At 40.2% G+C, this 18,738-nt stretch overlaps 1 protein-coding gene across 10 annotated transcripts in view; it reads left to right on the forward strand.

The window, feature by feature from the left end:
• Positions 1-18,738, forward strand: part of NFYC (nuclear transcription factor Y subunit gamma) — a 76,613-nt gene that overhangs the window by 22,698 nt on the left and 35,177 nt on the right. The window contains exon 2 of one of the 10 annotated variants that reach the window (XM_049878936.1): positions 2,379-2,464. The exons of the other annotated variants lie outside the window; for them this stretch is intronic. The gene's annotated coding sequence lies outside the window, so the exon portion shown is untranslated. The remainder of the gene's footprint in view (positions 1-2,378; positions 2,465-18,738) is intronic. 10 annotated transcript variants of the gene reach the window in all.

Raw genomic sequence — 18,738 nt, forward strand, 5'->3', positions numbered from 1 at the left:
AAGCTATATACTTCATGTGGGTTTCAGAAACCCAAAAAACATTCTTAAAGCTGATCAGTTATAAATGGTCTTCTTCATGAATGAAATGATTTTTGCCCATCCCTATCACCAATAATACATGCATACCAAGTTTGAGTACTCATAAGTTAGGCTGGGAGTCTGGTACACACTGTTAACATACGAACTAGGCTGCTAACCCAAAAAGGTGGAGGCTGGAGTCTACCCAGAGACACCTCAGAAGAAAGGCCTGGTGATCTGCTTCCAAAAAATCAGCTATCAAAAACTCTGGCACACAGTTGTACTCTGACACACATGTGGTTGCTGAGTTGGAATTGACTTGACAGCAACTGGTTTAAGTTAAGCTGTTGGGAATCATTTAGGGATCTAGTCTAGTTCCTTTCTTGTAAAGAGGGGAAATGAGGTGCCCTTATCAAGGCCCTCAAGCTTTTAGCTTTATAGTGACTGACTTATGCAAGTTCTGGTATCCTGCTTCCCACCCAGTTCATTGCATGTTTCTTTTATTCCTTTAGGTTGTTTTTACTTTTTATTTTTCATGTTTCTCTTCCTTTTGATACATCTGTTGTACAAGTTTGTTATTTGTGCCCTCAGATACAGAAGGAAAAGAGAGAAAATGGGCCATGGGAGAGGTTCAGAAGTCTCCACTTAGGGCCTGTTGGTTAGAAAATCTGCTGTGGCAGCAAACTTCCCATCTCTTTTGGGATCTGAAGATCTCTTGCCTCAGCCAGTTGCTTATTCTGAAAGCTGAGAATCAGCTAATGATGCCCACCTGGCTGAGGTATCCCACAGAGCTAAGTTACTTTTATGCATTACAACATCTGCATGCCAGTTAGTCTTTTTTGTTAGTGAAAAACCTCAAAAACAAGCTAATTCCCAAACAAGGTTGAGCCTGGTTCTTCATGTGAGCCTGTAAGCCAAACTGTATTTAGTAAACAAAGATCCTGGGGTCATTTTAAGCATTTGACCAGACTAAAATAGAAATCAGTGTTGTCAACCAAGTCTGCATACTGTCAAAATAATATTTTAACTGTGCTGAATTTCAAGGAGCCCTTGTAGCGCAGTGGTTAAGCGCCTGGCTGCTAACTGGAAGGTCAGCAGTTCAAAACCTCCAGTGGCCACGTAGGAGAAAAGACCTGCCAGTCTGCTCCCTTAAAGATTTACAGCCCAGGAAACCCTATGAGGCAGTTCTGCTCTGTCCTATAGGGTCACTAAGAGCTGGGTTCTACTCAGCAGCAACATGCTGACTTTACTCTTCCCACCAGCAAAGTGGTAATATTTATGTATGTGAACATGTGTGTTTGGATATTCTTAGATTTGGTTTTTGTTCTTAAACTTGTCATATTCTCTAAAAGACCATGATCTATTTGAAATTTTTCTATTTTGCTCTTTTGTGGTTGGGTTTCTTTTTACCACCTTTATATACTCAAATGAAAGTTAAAGTTTATTGGCAGAATGAGAGCTTGAAATATGTAGCTTATGTAATGCTTAAGTCATGAAATGTACTGTGACTGGAAATTGTAATAGACACAGCTGGATGGTATCTACCCCATGTCTGCGTTTTCCAGAGATTTAGTTTTCTTTTTAATCTGTTCTTACTGCTGCCACTGTCTCAAATACTGCACTCTGCTCTTTAGAAGTTGGTCAGATTCTATTTGTATTACCACATAGCACCCCAAAGCCATACCCCACTGTATAATAATTGACTAAAAGTTTTTCTGTATTCAGAGCATTTATTATAAGTTAAATTATAGCTCTGCAACCTGCAGTGAAAAAGGCAAGTCGAAGGATAAGAAATGAAGGTAAATTCCAGTGTAAAGGAAAAAAACACCTAGTAAATGTTTAACTTTAAAGTGGCATAACGTAGCTGTGACCTTGTGTTCCTTAGTTCAAAGGAAGAAAGGAGACTAAAATAACCACAGCAAACAGCAGTACTGGTTCACTTGGTTATCCTTTTTTCTTGGAAGTACCACCTTTTTTGGTCTGTGTGTCTAGTTTCAATTACATAGAAGACTAGGGGACCGACCTGCCTAATTAGAAATACCCAGATAATATAAATTTTTCTTAATCTAGCCAAGCTATATAGTTCTTACCTTTGAGAAAAGTTAGATGTTTTACACTTTCTTTCACTTACTCACCAGATGTTTATTGTATCTCTTTTATGTGAAGACTTTAAAAGATGTATACAAATAATATTTCACTCCCAAGGACCTAACAGTCTAGTAGGGAGACTGATACCTGATATCAGGTATTAGAGACTGACGTGGAAAGTACAGGCAAAGCACACAGAATTCAGAGGAGGAGAGATCTTTACTTCTGGCTCAGGAATGAAGAAGGCTTTATTTTTTTTGTTTTGGATTTAGGGAAGTAGGAACAAGGGCGTTCCAGGCATGGGGACCAGCAGGAGCAAGATCATGATTCAGAAAGTGCGGCTTGAGTGAAGAAAGCAGTAAGTGGCGCACTCTGCCTAGAGAATAAGGGTGGGAGGGAGCAGTGAAAGAAGGCAGTCTGGAGATGTAAGTTGGGGTCAGATATTGGAGGGTCTTGACTACCAGGCTAAAAAATTTGAACTTTCTCTGCTTGACATTGGTGAACCATTGAAGATTTTGGGTGTTAGGCTGATGTGGCATTACCAAAGTGGTGCTGCTGCAAGATTTATTAGACAGCATTATGGGGAATGAATTTGAGTTAGAAGACAGTGAAAACACAGTGAGTTTACGTACTAGGTTCATAACCCTTATAGGGTTGTTATGAAGGCTAAAACGATAATGTTAAAGGACTTAGAACTGTGTCTGGCACACAGTAAGTGCTCAATAAGTATTCATCATTATTGTTATTTTTATTGTTAGAGGTGATAAAGGACTGAACAGAGATATCAGCAATACAAAGAAAGGTCAGGAGATAGACACTGTTAGATACCTTTATTTCAGAATTCAGCAGTTGATTGGAGTTGAAAAACAGGAGAAAGAGTCTGGGGTGACTCCCAGATTTCAGCCCTGGGTGACTAGGGAATGTTATGTCCTTAATAGAAATCGAAAAAGTTAAAAGGAGCAGATTTGGGGAAAAAAGAAGGTAGGTTTGATTTTGGACATGTGGTGTTCACGTTCTCGGTGGCTTTCCAGTCAGAGATGTCCAGTAGACAACTGTATGTACCCCACTGGAGCTTTGGCGAAACATCAGGATTGGTAATGTATATTTGGAATTTAAGTTCATAGAGATTATAGCTCAGTCTGGGGGATGGATGAGTGAGAATCAAGGGAAAGAAGGACCTAAAGAATAAAGCTTCCTGTCACAAAGTTGGAAACACAAAAAAGGTTTGACCCAGAAGTTGAGATATTTAGAAATGAGCATGGCAGAGTCCTCTAGATCAGTGGACTTTAAGCTTTTTTGGTTATGCACCCCTATTAGTAAAAAAAAAAATTCTGAGCATGCAGGTCCCACATATAAACTAGTATTTACTACTCTAAAAAGTTACTTGTTCCTTTTTTGAGTGTTAGTTTAGTTAAAATTAGAGAATATCTCTAACTCCCCCTACTCACCATATATAACAAGGTTAGGGTGTCACTGTTAGCGCACATTTTCCTCAGAATACTTTGATCTTGTGACAAGTTGACTGAGTGAGGGGGTCAGTCTCAGCCATGGGTAAAATATTCAGAAAGCTAATATTAACATTTTCTCTGTGTGCCTTGATATGAAAAAGATTAGAAATGCTGCCATCGAATCTGGTGGCATTCACTTGCTCTGAAGATAGACAGGTGTTTGCCTGAGATGTTATCCTGTATTTCTTTGAGATTAGTTCATATATATAAACCCGTTGCCATTGAGCGACCCCATGTGCTATAGAGTAGAATTGAGCTGCAAAGGGTTTTCTTGGCTGTAATCTTTACGGAAGCAAGTTCCCAGACCTTTTTTTCCATGGTCCACTGGGTGGGTTCAGACAGCCAAAGTTTTGGTTAGTAGTCAAGGGCAAACCACTTGGCGCCACCCATGTGTATAGTCCTTGGGTAGTGCATGTATGTATATAGAGAGAGAGTCAGTCATTCAGTCCCTGGGTAATGCAAATGGTTAATATACCCAGCTGCTAACTGAAAGGTTGGAGGTTTGAGTTCACCCAGAGGCACCTTGGAAGAAAGGCCTGGCAATCTGCTTCTGAAAAATCAGCCATCGAAAACCCTATGGAGCAGAGTTTTACTCTGTCATACGTGAGGTTGCCATGAGTTGGAACTGGCTCAGTGGCAACTGGTTTGGTATACAGGTAGTCAAGTTACAGTGAACCGCACTTAGCACCATCTTTTTTTTTATCTTATGGTTAGTAATATGTACTACATACAATGTTAAAATATGTGTGTAAGTTTCTGTGTAATGTTTCCAAGTCCTGAAGACAAAAATTAGACTTATAAAGGTACTGATAATAAAAGTAATAGTAATGAAAACTAAAAAAATAAAAGGGTATTTGACTTATGTCAGAATCGTCATACGATAGAAACATCGAAACGGAACCTCATTAAGTCACGGGCTACCTGTATATGTATATCTCCATCTGTCCATTCATCTATTCATCCATCCAGTAAAATAATGGATTTTTTTTTTCCTCCTGAGCTGCATTGAGCTTAATGTTACTGGCGTTAGTTTTGTAAAGTCTCAAATGGCAGCATTTTGCATGAACCCAACCATAAATAAACACATGCAGGAATATGGCCACATTTACTTAAGTAATTTATAGCCACATGATCATAATAACACCAATGAACAGTACACACAGTAAATTATTGGGAAGGGGACCAGTCCCACCTATAGAATTTTAGCATAATTTTTAATATGGGGCACCTATTTTTAGTTTCTAGGCTAAGTGTGTTGTAATTATTCTCAGTCTAAAATAAAGGCAATAAGACACTTCACTAGAGAAATAATGATAAATTTCTAACCAACTTGATTATTTATATCCTCAACTCCATGATTATTTTTCTGCTGGTAATTAACTGGCTAAATGCCTGTGAAGCCTTGCCCATGAAGATGGTTAAGCAATGTAGAAGTATGTTTTGTGTATACGCTGTGTATAGTATACCAAAACCTAAAACCAAACCCGTTGCTGTTGAGTCGATTCCAGTTCATAATGACCCTGTAGGACAGTAGAACTGCCCCAGAAAACCAGTTGCTGTCGAGTTAATTCTGACTCGTAGCAACTTTGTAGGACAGAGTAGAACTGCCCCATAGGGTTTCCAAGGAGTGGCTTGTGGATTCTAACCACTGACCTTTTGGTTAGCAGCCAAGCCCTTGACCACTTTGTCACCAGGGCTCCATACAGTATATAGAATGTATATACAAAAAAAACACAAAACCTGTTGCCATCAAGTCGATTCGGACTCAGAGCAACCCTTTAGGACAGAGTAGAACTGTCCCATAGCGTTTCCAATAAGCTGTTGGTGGATTCAAACTGCCAACTTTTTGGTTAGCAGCCAAGCCCCTAAGGGCTGTGCCACCAGAGCTCCATAAAATATGTGTGTGTGTGTGTGTGTGTGTGTGCATACTATATTGTATATAGTATATGTATGTTATATGTGTAGCATAGTATTTTATACTTAATGAAGTAATACCATCTTATTTTCACATTTGATATTTGCCTAAGGTGGTGGTATTGTTACGTGCCTTCAAGTCACTTCCGCCCCATAGCGACCCCATGTCCAACAGAACAAAACACTGCCTGGTCCTGCACCATCCTCATAATCATTGTTATGCTTGAGCCCACTGTTGCAGCGACTGCATCAGTCCATCTTGTTGAGGGTCTTCCTCTTTTTCACTGACCCTCTACCAAGCATGATGTCCTTCTCCAGGGACTGGCCCCTCCTGATAGCACGTCCAAAGTATGTGAGATGAAGTCTCGCTATCCTTGCTTCTAAGGAGCGTTCTGACTGTTTACTTCTTCCAAGACAGATGTGTTCATTCTTTTGAGAGTCCATGGTATATCCAGTGCCCTTCACCAGCACCACAGTTCAAAGGTGTCAGGTCTTCTTTATTCATCACCAAGCTTTCACATACATAAGAGGCTATTGAAAACACCATGGCTTGGGTCAGGCTCACCTTAGTCCTTAAAGTGACATCTTTGCTTTTTAACACGTTAAAGAGGTCATTTGCAGCAGATTTGCCCAATGCAATGCATCCTTTAATTTCTTGACTGCTGCTTCTATGGGTGTTGGTTGTGGATTCAAGTAAAATGAAGTCCTTGACGACTTCAGTCTTTTCTCCTTTTATCCTGATGTTGCTTACTGGTCCAGTTGTGAAGATCTTTGTTTTCTTTATACAGTGGTATAATCCATACTGAAGACTTTGATCTTGATCAGTAAGTGCTTCAAATCCTCTTCACTTTGCCTGATAGATATGGGAAAAAAAAAAAAAATCCAAAATTGTTGCTGCTGAGTCATTTCAACAGGCAGGACAGAGAGTTATTTATCCCAACTTTGTGGGTAAGGAAACAAGTGGCAGATCCTAGTGACACAAGCCCACAACTGTTTGCTTGTGACTCCTTGTTGCTGTATATGAAAAACTCAAGGTATATGTCCATCTTACGATACTAATTCCTCCTCCAACCTCCCACTTCCCTGTGCTTGCTCCTCCTCAAAAAGGTATGTAGGGAAAAAATTGAGGATTTTCCCAGAATTCTCACAGAATCTTATATTACGTGACTACATAACAAATTAATCATAAAGGAGCAAATATATAGTCAGATTGAATTGCTTTTAAAGTTTTTGCCAAACAAGATAAGTGAATGCTGCCACCTTTCTCTTCAGACCAAAGCGTGGTACATGTAGATAGATACTATGTGAGCATTTTATGAATCCTAAATTCACTAAGGTCAGATAAGTAACTGAAGAACTTTTTCCAAATTAGATATGTGATTAAAGTGGTGCTAAGTGTTCTGTTGTGTTCTTAGCAGTGTAAATGCAGACCTTGTGGTATATATTGTTACTTCCCAAATTTGAGTTACTGTCTTGGACAGTGGAGATTGGTATTTTTAGGTGAGTCAAGGTGTTCTTTAATAATCAGTAGCTTTAGATTTCCTAGCTGTGATATGATTTATTCTTTCATTACAATCTTGGCTTTACCTCTAGTGAAGTAGAAGAAAGAATTCTGATTCTTGGAGAAATAGCCACACCCTTAAAATAACATTGCCGTCATGTTCACAGCATATGAATAGCTACAATTTCAAAACAATGTATAAAATTTAGCCAGATGATTCTTCCTGTAAGTGTGCAGCTGTGGATACATCTCCAGCAAGAGGGTTGGGCTAAGGCTGTTCTTCTGAACTACAGTGAAAAGACAGAGTGACTTCCCATCACCACCTCTGCAGGGAGTGAACTTGATCTACCAGGTCTTTCCATCTCCCCTATTGGTTGGTAACCAGAGAATTAAGCCTCGGTCCTGGGAGTGACTGTGGCTTTAACAAGCTTGAAAACCTTAAGCTTTCTTGTTCAAACTCTCCAATTTGAAGTGTATAAGAATCTAGCATTTTGACATTTTGGTGTGCTTTGCCCAGGAGAAAGATCAAGAAAACCAAAGGTAAAAGGCTTGGTGGATCCATGTTCCAGAGTGAGAAAGCCTAAGGTTTTTGGTCTTCGTTTTTATTGAGTTAATCAGTTCTAAAGTACGGGGGGAAGTGCAGTGAGAGAGCACAGTACTAAGAATCAGGAGACGGGTTTTAGTGTCAGCTGTGTCATATACAGCAAAACCTGTGAAAGCTAGAACCTGTACAAGGCAGAAACCTGTCAGAGAAGGAATACCCAAGTATTTTCCACTAATAGAAAGCAATTGGGCAAATTTGCTGCAAATGACCTCTTTAAAGGGTTAAAAAGCAAAGGCATCACTTTAAGGACTAAAGTGCGTCTGACCCAAGTCACGGTGTTTTCAGTCACCTTATATGCATGCTAAAGTTGGACAAAGAAGAAGAGTCAACACCTTTGAATTACGGTGTTGGCGAAGAATATTGAACATACCATGGACTGCCAGAAGAATGAACAAATCTGTCTTGGAAGAAGTACAGCCAGAATGCTCCTCAGAAGAAAGGATGGAGAGACTTCGTCTCATGTACTTTGGACATGTTATCAGGAGGGACCAGTCCCTGGAGAAGGCCATCATGCTTGGTACAGTAGAGGGTCAGAGAAAAAGAGGAAGACCTTCAACAAGGTGGATTGGCACAGTGGTTGCAACAATGGGTTCCAGCATAACAACAATTGTGAGGATGACATAGATCCGGGTGGTGTTTCGTTCTGTTGTGTATAGGGCCATTCTGGGTTAGAACCAAGTAGATGACACCTATCAACAACAATAGAGGGCAATAGAAAAGTGTAAGACTGCACCCTGTCAAAAGGCAGAAAACTTGCAAGACTGGGAAAAACAAGGCAGTCCCATCAAGTTCTGGCTCTCACAGGTTTTGCTGTACTTGCCCTGTGACCTTGGGCAAAGTCCCTCAATCTACCTGGATTAAGTGTCTTTGTCTGTCATACGAGAATATTAGTACCTGTGCCACCTATTCTGTGTGTTTGTAGTGAGAAACAAATGAGATTATGTGAAGCTGCTTCAGGAAATGTAAAGCGCTGTACACATGTAAGGGATTAGCATAACCTCATAGGGTCGCTATGAGTCGGAATCGACTCGACAGCAGTGGGTTTTGGTTCAGGTGCTTTGCACCCTTTGAAGTGCTGTCTGCATTCTCAGTTCCTGACAGCTGTATACATTGAGGTGGGAGATTTAGGGCTTGATTGGCTTGGAGAATTTGGGATTCGTTTGTTCTTGTGCCCCCCCCCTTTTTTTTTTTTAAACATTTAAATCAATGATAAAAGGCACCAAGCAGAGGGCAGAATTCACTGTGTGGTGTCTGTGAATCAGCAGAATTTGTGCAGCCAAATCAATATAGCCAAGCTCATATTGACATTCTTATAACACCCTCCAGGTTTTTAATTGAGAATTCTCTGACCCCCACAGTTTTGAGAGAGATTAACTTACCAGCACAATCTTCCATTTTCCAGTGGAACCTATGAGTACCTAATTGTCTGTATTTGTGCTACATTTTCTAAAGTAGAATAGATTTCTGTCCATCCCAACTCTTTTTGACTCTTCCCTTGGATTAGTGCACTGAGGTTACTGCACCACTGAGTGCGGATACTTGATTGTGCCACACAAACAAACCTGAAGAAAGTGAATGAGCTAATTGTAGAAATAGCTTTGATTGGGTGCCAGGAATGGTTTCTTGGGGAGAAAAAATTTAGTGGTCACTGATTAGTGAATGTATACATTTGTGATTTAATTTCTTTACAGTTGTACTGTAAAGACAAGCTTCTTACCATTGCTATCCACCAAAAACCTTAAGAAGTTGGTTTCCATCCATGAGATTATCTAAAAATTCCCAAACATGTTCTCATTTCTCTAGGATCTTGGATGGAATAGCCAGAGCTCTCTTCAGAGCTCAAAACAGAATCTTTTCCCTGGGGGTGGGGAAGGGCAGGGTGTAGGAGGGGTGGGAGCTGCCCAGACTTCAGGTCTCCTCTGCTCTTTAACATAACAAGATTCCTTTTGCAAGACAAGCAGCCACACCCCCTAGCTTACAGAAATCTGAGGTGTCCAAAGAGGCATGCTTTAAGAACATGTATTTTGGGTTAGGGGGAAAACCTCTGTAGCTCCTAATCACTGCTGACATTCCCAGGGATTTAAATTTGGAACGTTCCTGGTCATTTCCAGCCTGAGTTCTTTGCATGTTTAGAACTAGTACATTCATTCTAAATATAATAGTTTAAGGGCTATAAAAATGATTTCATGTTTATAAAAGAGAAGGGAGGAGACCTTTCTCTATTTTAGTATGTATTTGCATTTGTCTGAAACTGGACTCTTTCAGAAAACATGTTAAACACAAAGTAGTCTAAATCAGAGATAGAAAGAAACTAGTTGGGTCGCTTGCTACGGTACTTAAAGGGCATTGGTCTTCAGTTATGAACTGTTCGGGCCAGGAGAAAATGTCTTGTTGAGCTGTGAGCAATGGATGACAATATGATGATGCCATCTGGCATTCGTATAATGCTCAGTAATTTTTGAGGCCTTCTAACTTGTATTTTCCCATTTGTGCGCCTCAGCAGCCCAAGATCATAAACATGTTGCAAGTTAGTAGCCAGAGAGCAAGAACCCCGGGTCCAATACATTTTCCTTATTTTTTACCCTGTACTTTACTGCCCCCCACTGTTTGCATCTCTGTACTCTTGGATGCTGCTGACTGGCCTGGAGACGTGCAAAGAGGGAGGATTAAAATTGGGGTGGGGGGGAGAGTGATAGCATGGTAAGAGAGACAACAGAAGAAATAAGCAAAAGATGCTTATGCCACGGGAGATAACAGTGCCATCAGCATCTTCTCTTCTTGTGATTGCCACAGAGATGTTGGAAGCAAACGGATGAGAACGATCTTTTGGGCTAAGGGCCTGAGACTGCTTATCTGCCTGAACAGTTTAAATATACCTTAAAACAGTGCAAAAAAAAAAAAAAAAAATAGATATAAACAAGCAATAATAAATGAAGGGAAGAATTTTAGAGCTTTTGCAATTCTGTCTCCATCACTTACTGTGTTGTGACCTTGAGCAAGTAACTGCAGGTACCCCATCCTTAGCCGCCTTATCTGTAAAACTGGAATAATGTTGGTATCTTTATCACTGAGCTGAGTGAGGTTCAGTTGAGGGTAATGTGTATGACAAGTAGCTTGTAGCCAGCTCTTAAGCTGGTATCCTTGAGACATTCTTCAGAATTACATTTCTCACCTCTTCTGGGCACATACTAGCACAGGATCCTGCCAGAAACTGGGCAAGAGGTTATTCTTGGGATTTCCGGATCTCATACAGGAGCCAGTAAGCAAAATGGCTCTTTGTTTCAGGGTTCAGCTTAACCCAGGATACAGGCAGTATTTCTCCAGCCCATGAGAGAAGTCCCTTTCAGGCACAGGGCCTGAAAAACCAGTTACTCACCATTCTTTCTGTAAGAATTTATTTACTCTAATTATGCTGGAGCATCAATGAGATTAACACATATTTCTGTGTGACAGAGGGAGCTGGCCTAGCTCACTCCTAGTGGAGACTGAGCAGGTAAGGGAGCTACACATTACAACTGTGTTGTCTAGGGCTGGCTTCTCAATCTCTGGTGCTCAGTTTCCCTATCAGTAAATGAGGCATAACACAACTTCTGTCACGGAAAGATTTAATGAAATAAAGCACCTAACACTGCTTTAGAGCAGGGGTCAGCAAACTTTTTCTGCAAAGGGCCAGATAATATTTTATGCACAGTTTCTGTTGCAACTCCTCACCTCTACTCTTGTAGTATGAAAGCAGCCATAGACAGCACATAAATGAACTAGCATCTTTGTGTTCCAGTAAAACTTTATCTACAAAAACAGGCTGTGGGCCAGATTTGGCCTGTGGGCCAGAGTTTGCAGATCCTTGCTTTAGAATACTTTATTTAAATATTTGGTCCCTTTTCTTCATGCAAGGAGCCCTGGTGGCACAGCAGTTACGCACTCGGCTGCTAACCGAAGGTCGGTGGTTTCAGCGCACGAGGCGCTCTGCAGGAGAAAGATGTGACAGTCTGCCCCTGTAAAGTTTCACAGCCTTGGAAATCTTCTGTGGGCAGTTCTACTCTGTCCTGTAGGGTTGATATAAGTTGGAATTGACTCAACGGCAATGAGTTGGTTTCTCCATACAAAATACAGTGTTTTATTGCTGTCATATATGCAGAAGGTTTACATTTGAGCATTAGTGAAGAAATGAGGAGAAAGTGTGTGAAATAAGATGCTTACATACCATTTTCTAATCCACAGAAACATGTTTTAAAATGTTAATATTTATGCCTTCCTACTAGCTTCATTGTTTATACCGGTTTATGTGCTTTTATTTTTTCCAGTACACAACAGCTGTATTATGATGTGGCTCCTGTTTTAAAGATTACGTTGTAGAGGATAGCAAACAAACATATTTGATCTTTTGTTTTTTAAAGAAAAGTAGGTCTGCTGCCAGCTGAAAAATGTAATTGCCCTTGTGAGCAGATCTCTAAGGAGAGCAGTGTACAGCCAGTTCTGACCATTAGTGTTTTGGGAAACATGGTTTTTCAGTGTTGTTGTTAAGTGCGGTCGAGTCAGTTCCAATTCATAGCGAACCTGTGAACAACAGAATGAAACGCTGCCCAGTCCTGCACCATTCTCAAAATTGTTATGTTCGAGCCTATTGTTGTAGTCACTGTGTCAGTCCATCTTATTGAAGGTTTTCCTCTTTTTCACTGACCCTCTGCTTTACCAAGCATGATGTCTTTCTCTGGGGATTGGTCTCCAGAGATTGGCCCCTCCTGATACCATGTCCACAGTAAGTGAGATGAGGTCTGACTGTCCTTGCTTCTAAGGAGCATTCTGGCTATACTTCTTCCAAGACATATTTGTTTGTTCTTCTGGCAGTTCATGGTATATTCAGTATTCTTCGCCAATACCATAATTCAAAAGCATCAGTTCTTTTTCGGCCTTCCCTTTCAGTAAGCACTTTGAAAAGCAGCCTCATACATACTTGGAGACAGAGATAGACACACCTTCAAACACTGAACTTAGCATTAGTCAGGTTGAGGAAAGGAGTCTCTAATAAGAATTGTTCATTTTTGTAGTAATCCCTATGCAAGGGTTTAGAACTTTAATAAGTTTTCTTTTAGAAAGTTTTAGAAGTTTTAGTAATTTTTTTTTAGTAAGCCTAAGTAGAAACCTTAAAAGCCCACTGCTGTTGAATCAGTTCCGACGAATGGTGACTCCATGTGTTACAGGGAGCCCTGGTGGCGCAGTGGTTAAGCGTTGGGCTGCTGAGCAAAAGGTCAGCAGTTCGAATCCATCAGCTGCTCCTTGGAAACACTATAGGGCAATTCTGCTCTGTCCTGTAGGGTCACTAAGAGTCGGAATCGACTCGACAGCAATGGGTTATGTGTTACAGAGTAGAGCTGCTCCATACGGTTTTCTTGGCTGTGATCTTTATGGAAGCTGATCATCAGGCCTTCCTAACATGGCCCTGCTGGGTGGGTTTGAACTGCCAACCTTGAGGTTAGTAGTCGAGTGCAAACCATTTGTGCCAAAACTTTAGATGAGCTTAAATAAAGACTTGTGTCTTCTTTTCTCTGTAGTAACCTTTTTTTCCCTTGCATGCATTCATTTATTGCATGCTCAAGTGGTGAAGCGTGGGACTTTACCTCCAGACCTCTTTGCCATATGTGTTCAGTATACATAGTGACTGACCCAAGACACCAGCTAGTAGGTAACAGGCCAGTTCACACAGATCTTTTCATTTCCAGAGCAGCATTCTTTTTCTCTTTCTGAAATTATCCATTTGAGGTTGGTTTTATTATGGAGGACATAGACTCTTTAAAACTTGAAGTGCTTCTTAGCCATTGTGATTGATTATGTTATATATCCTATGTTATTTCCTAGGGCTGCTGTGACAAATTACCATCAAGTGGGTGGCTTAAAACAACAGAAGTTTATTTTCTTACAGTTCTGGAGGATAGAAGTCCAAATTCAGGGTGTTGGCAGGGCCATGCTCTTTCCAAAAGCTCTAGAGGGCAATCATTCCTCTTTTCCAGCTTCTGGTAGCTCCAGGTGTTCCTTGACTTGTGGCAGCAAAACTCTAATCTCTGCCTCCATTGTTATATGACATTCTTTCCTATGTGTGTCTCTCTGTGTCTTTTCTCCTCTTCCTATAAGGACACCAGTCGTAAAGATACTAGGGCCCACCCTAAAGACCTCATCTTAACTAATTACATTTACAAAGACTGTTTACAAATAAGATTATATTCAGAGGTACCAGGGGTTAGGACTTGAACATATCTTTTGGAGGACACAGTTTAACCCATAACAAGTGCTAAGGTATATTATCATCTGTATAAACATAAGAACCAAATTGTTTTTTGTTGGTGGATTTGTTTAGAAAGTCTCAGTCCTCAATTTTAGTTTTCACTTTTTTTGTAGCCTGGAAGTATATCTAAAATAGCAAGCACAAATTAGCTTAACTCTTATTACTTTTCTTCCTCATCCATCTGTTCATATTAATTTTCTTTCTGTTTATCTCTCACTTATCCTTTGAAATATAATGTCCCAAGAGTTTTAACTGATTCCCATGGAGAAACCTAGAACTAAGTTCCGTAAATACCTAAGCACTATTGGAACATAAAATCAATGTGACAGGATGGCTCATTGGGCAAAACAGAAAGCATGTCATCTCACGACAGAGAGGGCAATGATCAAAATGCAAGTCAAAAAGGAGCGCAGAAGAAAATGTGTTTTGAACATAGGGAGATACTTGGTGACATACGTTAAGTTGGAGAAACGTAAGAATGATTGGGGCACTCACAGCCCAAAGACCTAAACTTTGAGAGTTAGATTGGAGGGTGGGGCATGAATTGAAATGATGGTTATATGCCAACATTTAGATTTGTTTCTCAGTCAAACCCAGGCTAAGATATATTTGCTTGCATTTGACAGTAAGAGCATTATTTTTAGGTAAAACTTGAATGCCCAGGAGTCAGCTCAAGAACTTCAATAGTAAGCAAAACTGGTCAAGAATTGGGCTTCGTTTTAGGGGAGCTTCCTGTAATCTTTCTTCCCTGAGCAGTTGTTGTGGTGTTAAGGTTTTAGGTATTACCTGCCTCCCAACAACATCTACTTGGCCTTAGTTACTTCAAAGAGCTGTATTGTGGGTTTGGGCATGTTACAAAAGACTTAGATATAGAGAATGAGGAACTTACCAGGGAATATAGCTAAAGCTTAATGATACAGAGTGTTAGAACTTTATATTCCTTTGTATTTTGTAAGGTTGATCATTTTGATACATCCTGCTCTGTGTCCAGAGGCCTCCCATTCCGAGGGAGGATTTGGTGAGTGTGGTACCTGGTCAAGAGCAAGAGCTTGATCATTTTCCTAGAGAATCTTAAAAGAACACTTTGCTTCCGGGATGTTCTGAAACTGCTTAGGTCTCTTTTTCTTCAAGAATGCTGAAGAGTAACTGGATTTCAGAGTGACAGCTGGATTGTCCATCCTTGAGTGGTCTGATTGGGTCATCCCACTTCCTCTATGATTTTCTCCTTATCTTTCTGCTAGTGGATGGCCAAACAGAGAGGTTTGCCCTCCTTGTCCTCTACTTAACCATTTTCATTAATTTTTCAAGCTTTACTAATCTATCCTGGTCAACTTTCTGAGAAGGTTCAGACTTGCAAAAGAATTACAGTTGGAAATGGTGCTTATCCATGTTTCCAGCCCATGACTCTGCCTTGGAACTTCTAGGACCTTCTTCTATGTGGGTGTATGTGTCTCCTTTCTGTCATTCCCTTTTATCATAAATCCACTTCACTAAGTTATCTTCAGGTGGATTTCTAATTGTAGTCCTTGCTTTAGAGACAGAGAAAGCCTCATTTAGTCTGAGCTTCCTACAACAGCTTCTGTAACCACTTCCTTTGTTTGTTCAAGCAATTCCATTAAATCTATTTCAGGGCGAAGCTTTCCAAGAGACCCCTTTTTCTCAGAAAGGTCATAACTTGAGCGACCCTCTTGCCCCTTCATCCAGGAGTACTTACTTGCCAGAATCTGTGCTAGATGCTGTGAGGGATCCAGAGATGAATCACACTCAGGTCCTGCCCTCAAGAAGTTTGTAAATCAGAAGAGGAAAGAAGACATGCATATAGATAATGATCATGCGAGGTAAAGTGGTGAGGGCAGAAAGAGAGGTGCCGATGAAGGCCTCTGAGTGTTCACAGGAAGGAGTGGTTGCTTCCAGATGGGGATATTCAGAGAAGACTTGTGGAGAGATGGCAGTTGAGTTGAACATTGACAAAACAGCCTTTTCGTGATGGACTGTTATTTCTTCCCTTTGTAGCTTTGGAAAACACACTGTTTTAAGAATCTTCTAAAAGCCAGATAAATGAATAGATACTGGGAGTTTGACTCTAAGGCAATGGGTTTGTTTTTTGGGGGGGGAGGGGGGAGTGGGAACAGATTACTTCTAGCAACAGATGTTCAATACTTCATCTGGCCCTTAAATCTTTATCAAACAGTTTAAAAGGCAGCCTTACTCAAGTATTTATAAAATAATTAATGAATATGAACGATAAATCTAATATGAATAATAAATCTAGAAAATTTGATATTGCGTTTTTCATTAGAATGATCTAAGCTGATATGACTTGGTTTTAAGACAGTTTTGTCAACTGTATGTAAGTAGCTTTATCCAGCTATAAACCCACTGCCGTCGAGTCAATTCCGACTCATAGCGACCCTATAGCTATGGAAACCCTGGTGGCATAGTGGTTAAGTGCTACGGCTGCTAACCAAAGGGTCGGCAGCTCGAACCCGCCAGGCGCTCCTTGGAAACTCTATGGGGCAGTTCTGCTCTGTCCTACAGGGTCGCTATGAGTCAGAATCGACTCGACAGCTGGGTTTGGTTTTTGGTTTGGTATCCAGCTATAGAGATAGCAAGCAGCTTTACATGGAATGAAGAGGATTCTGGAATATAAATCTTTTCTTACTTGTAAATATATGCCTTCTTTCATTGCCCTAGAAGATGAACCCAAGACATTTTCCATGGGTTGCAGATTTGTAAATGGGCTACTTTTGAGGCAAAATAAATTCAGTTGTAATTAGTATGTTAATTATTAAAATAGGAGGTGATGAAAAAGGGGTTGCTTTTTTATTTTTTACCTTGTTAGGGTGTTTGATCAGCAAAATTAGCTTACTTGTCACTATGATTAGGTTTTATTACTTTAGTTTTAAGTCATGCCTCTGTTAAAAAATACTGAAAACACCAATTTGTTTTTCATAAAATATATTGCTTGGGATTTGGTCTAATTTTTAAAGCCCCAGTGTAAACACTGGATCTGCTTTATGGGAAGCATTTTGAATAAAAGTGCTCACCTTTTCCAGAAATTTGCAGTAACAATTTATGTTCTTCCAAAAGATATTATTAAAAGAATTAGTTACTAATTTCTCTCTGTAGAGATGCTAGACAACATGCTCCAGATCCTTTCCTCTTTTTCCTCATGAGAGGATCTTGTGTCCCTGATGGGGAAGAGCACCTTTGTCTTTTTGAAGTCAGAGAAACTTAGAAGAAGAGGTTGCTGGATAGAAAAATCATAAAGGCTTTAACTCTAAATCTAAAGCTCAAATGGAACTTTGCTTGTAAATACAACTTAATGTAAAGAAGAACAGTCAGAGCTGTCCAAAGATGGAAAAGAATGCCAGGAGTGGGCGAGGTTCCCAGAACTAGAGAGGGATGCTTAAATTCATGGCGGATGACCACTTGGAGTGGGATCGAGGGGGTTGGGCAGAGGTTGAAAAGAAGTTGCAGGCATCTTACAGAGGAGTGGGTCTGGGTGGGTCTTGATGTCTTTTTTTTTTTTTTTTTTAATTTCAGTCCTAAACTTCTATGATACAGTGAGATATAAAGGATGTTAGTTACTGACCTTTTTTTTTTTTTTTGGCCATTATCCATGTGTGATTTTCCAATGCAGATGGCCCTCTCAAGTTAAAAACTTACCTTTAATCCATTTTTTAGTTCCTGCAAGGTTTGATAACTTTTATCTTGTACACAGTCCCTACTACAACTGTGTATGGCTCTCAGACAGCCAGAGACTCATTAAAATCTAGTGACTGCACAGATGTTCGGGGACCTGATCATGCCAACACATCCATAGTAGGGGCAACTCAGAGTTTAAAACCAGACTGCACACAGAGACTTCTAAACGTGCTTTCTTCAATCGTACACCTCTGTAATGTTTGTCAAAGGACAACCAAAACTTATTGTCTAACCTTCTAAATCTCACAGACCTTTGCATTCCAAACTATACCTACCTGCCATTAGCAAGTATACAAAGAAATCACATCACACTGGCAAACGTGCTGCTTCCTCTTTTGACCTTAGTGGTTTGCGTGGCAGATTTTGCTAGGGTCCGGCCCATCATTGGATCTGTGCTGTGAAAGGTTAGATTCTTTTTAATTTGTTTGATAATTGTTTTCATTTTCAGAAAGATTTTTTAAAATTTGCCCCATTTAAAAAGGGTTAGATTGAGTCTTGCTCTCTTCATTGTTAGGAGTACCTTATAACCTGTTGCCATCAGTCGATTCCAACTCATAGCAACCCTATAGGACAGAGTAGAACTGCCCCATAGGGTTTCCGAGGAGCACCTGGTGGATTAGAACTATCAGTCTTTTGGTTAGCAGCCATAGCACTTAACTACTATGCCACCAGGATTTCCCTAGGAATACCTTATAGGAAGCTATTAGTAAAAATAAATAATAAAATTTCTCTAGATTACCTTGATTTCTTTGTTTTCAATACATTTGAGAGAGGCTGTGTGGTGATTAGTGAAGATGTTACACAGAAGCTGAGTTTTGAGGGAACCTCACTTGGTTATTTAGTACTGGAGATTTTATCCTGTCATTTCCAATTTTGGTTCAACACTCTTCGTTTAATTCCCTCCAGAAACTCCAAGATCATGTTGCTTCCCAGGTATTTATAGTTCTATTGATGTATAGAATTGCTTGTAGGCCTCCAGCACCAGAAATTGGCTCCAGATCTTTTCCCATTACTTCACCATCCACTAATGCCGTTATACCAGAGTGGGATCTGCTTTGAAGATTATACTCTTGTTTTCCTCCCATGTCTTTCCTCTTATCATTTCCTTTAGACGGGG

The sequence above is a fragment of the Elephas maximus genome, chromosome 3 (genome assembly GCF_024166365.1).
Source record: "Elephas maximus indicus isolate mEleMax1 chromosome 3, mEleMax1 primary haplotype, whole genome shotgun sequence".
NCBI lineage: Eukaryota > Metazoa > Chordata > Mammalia > Proboscidea > Elephantidae > Elephas > Elephas maximus.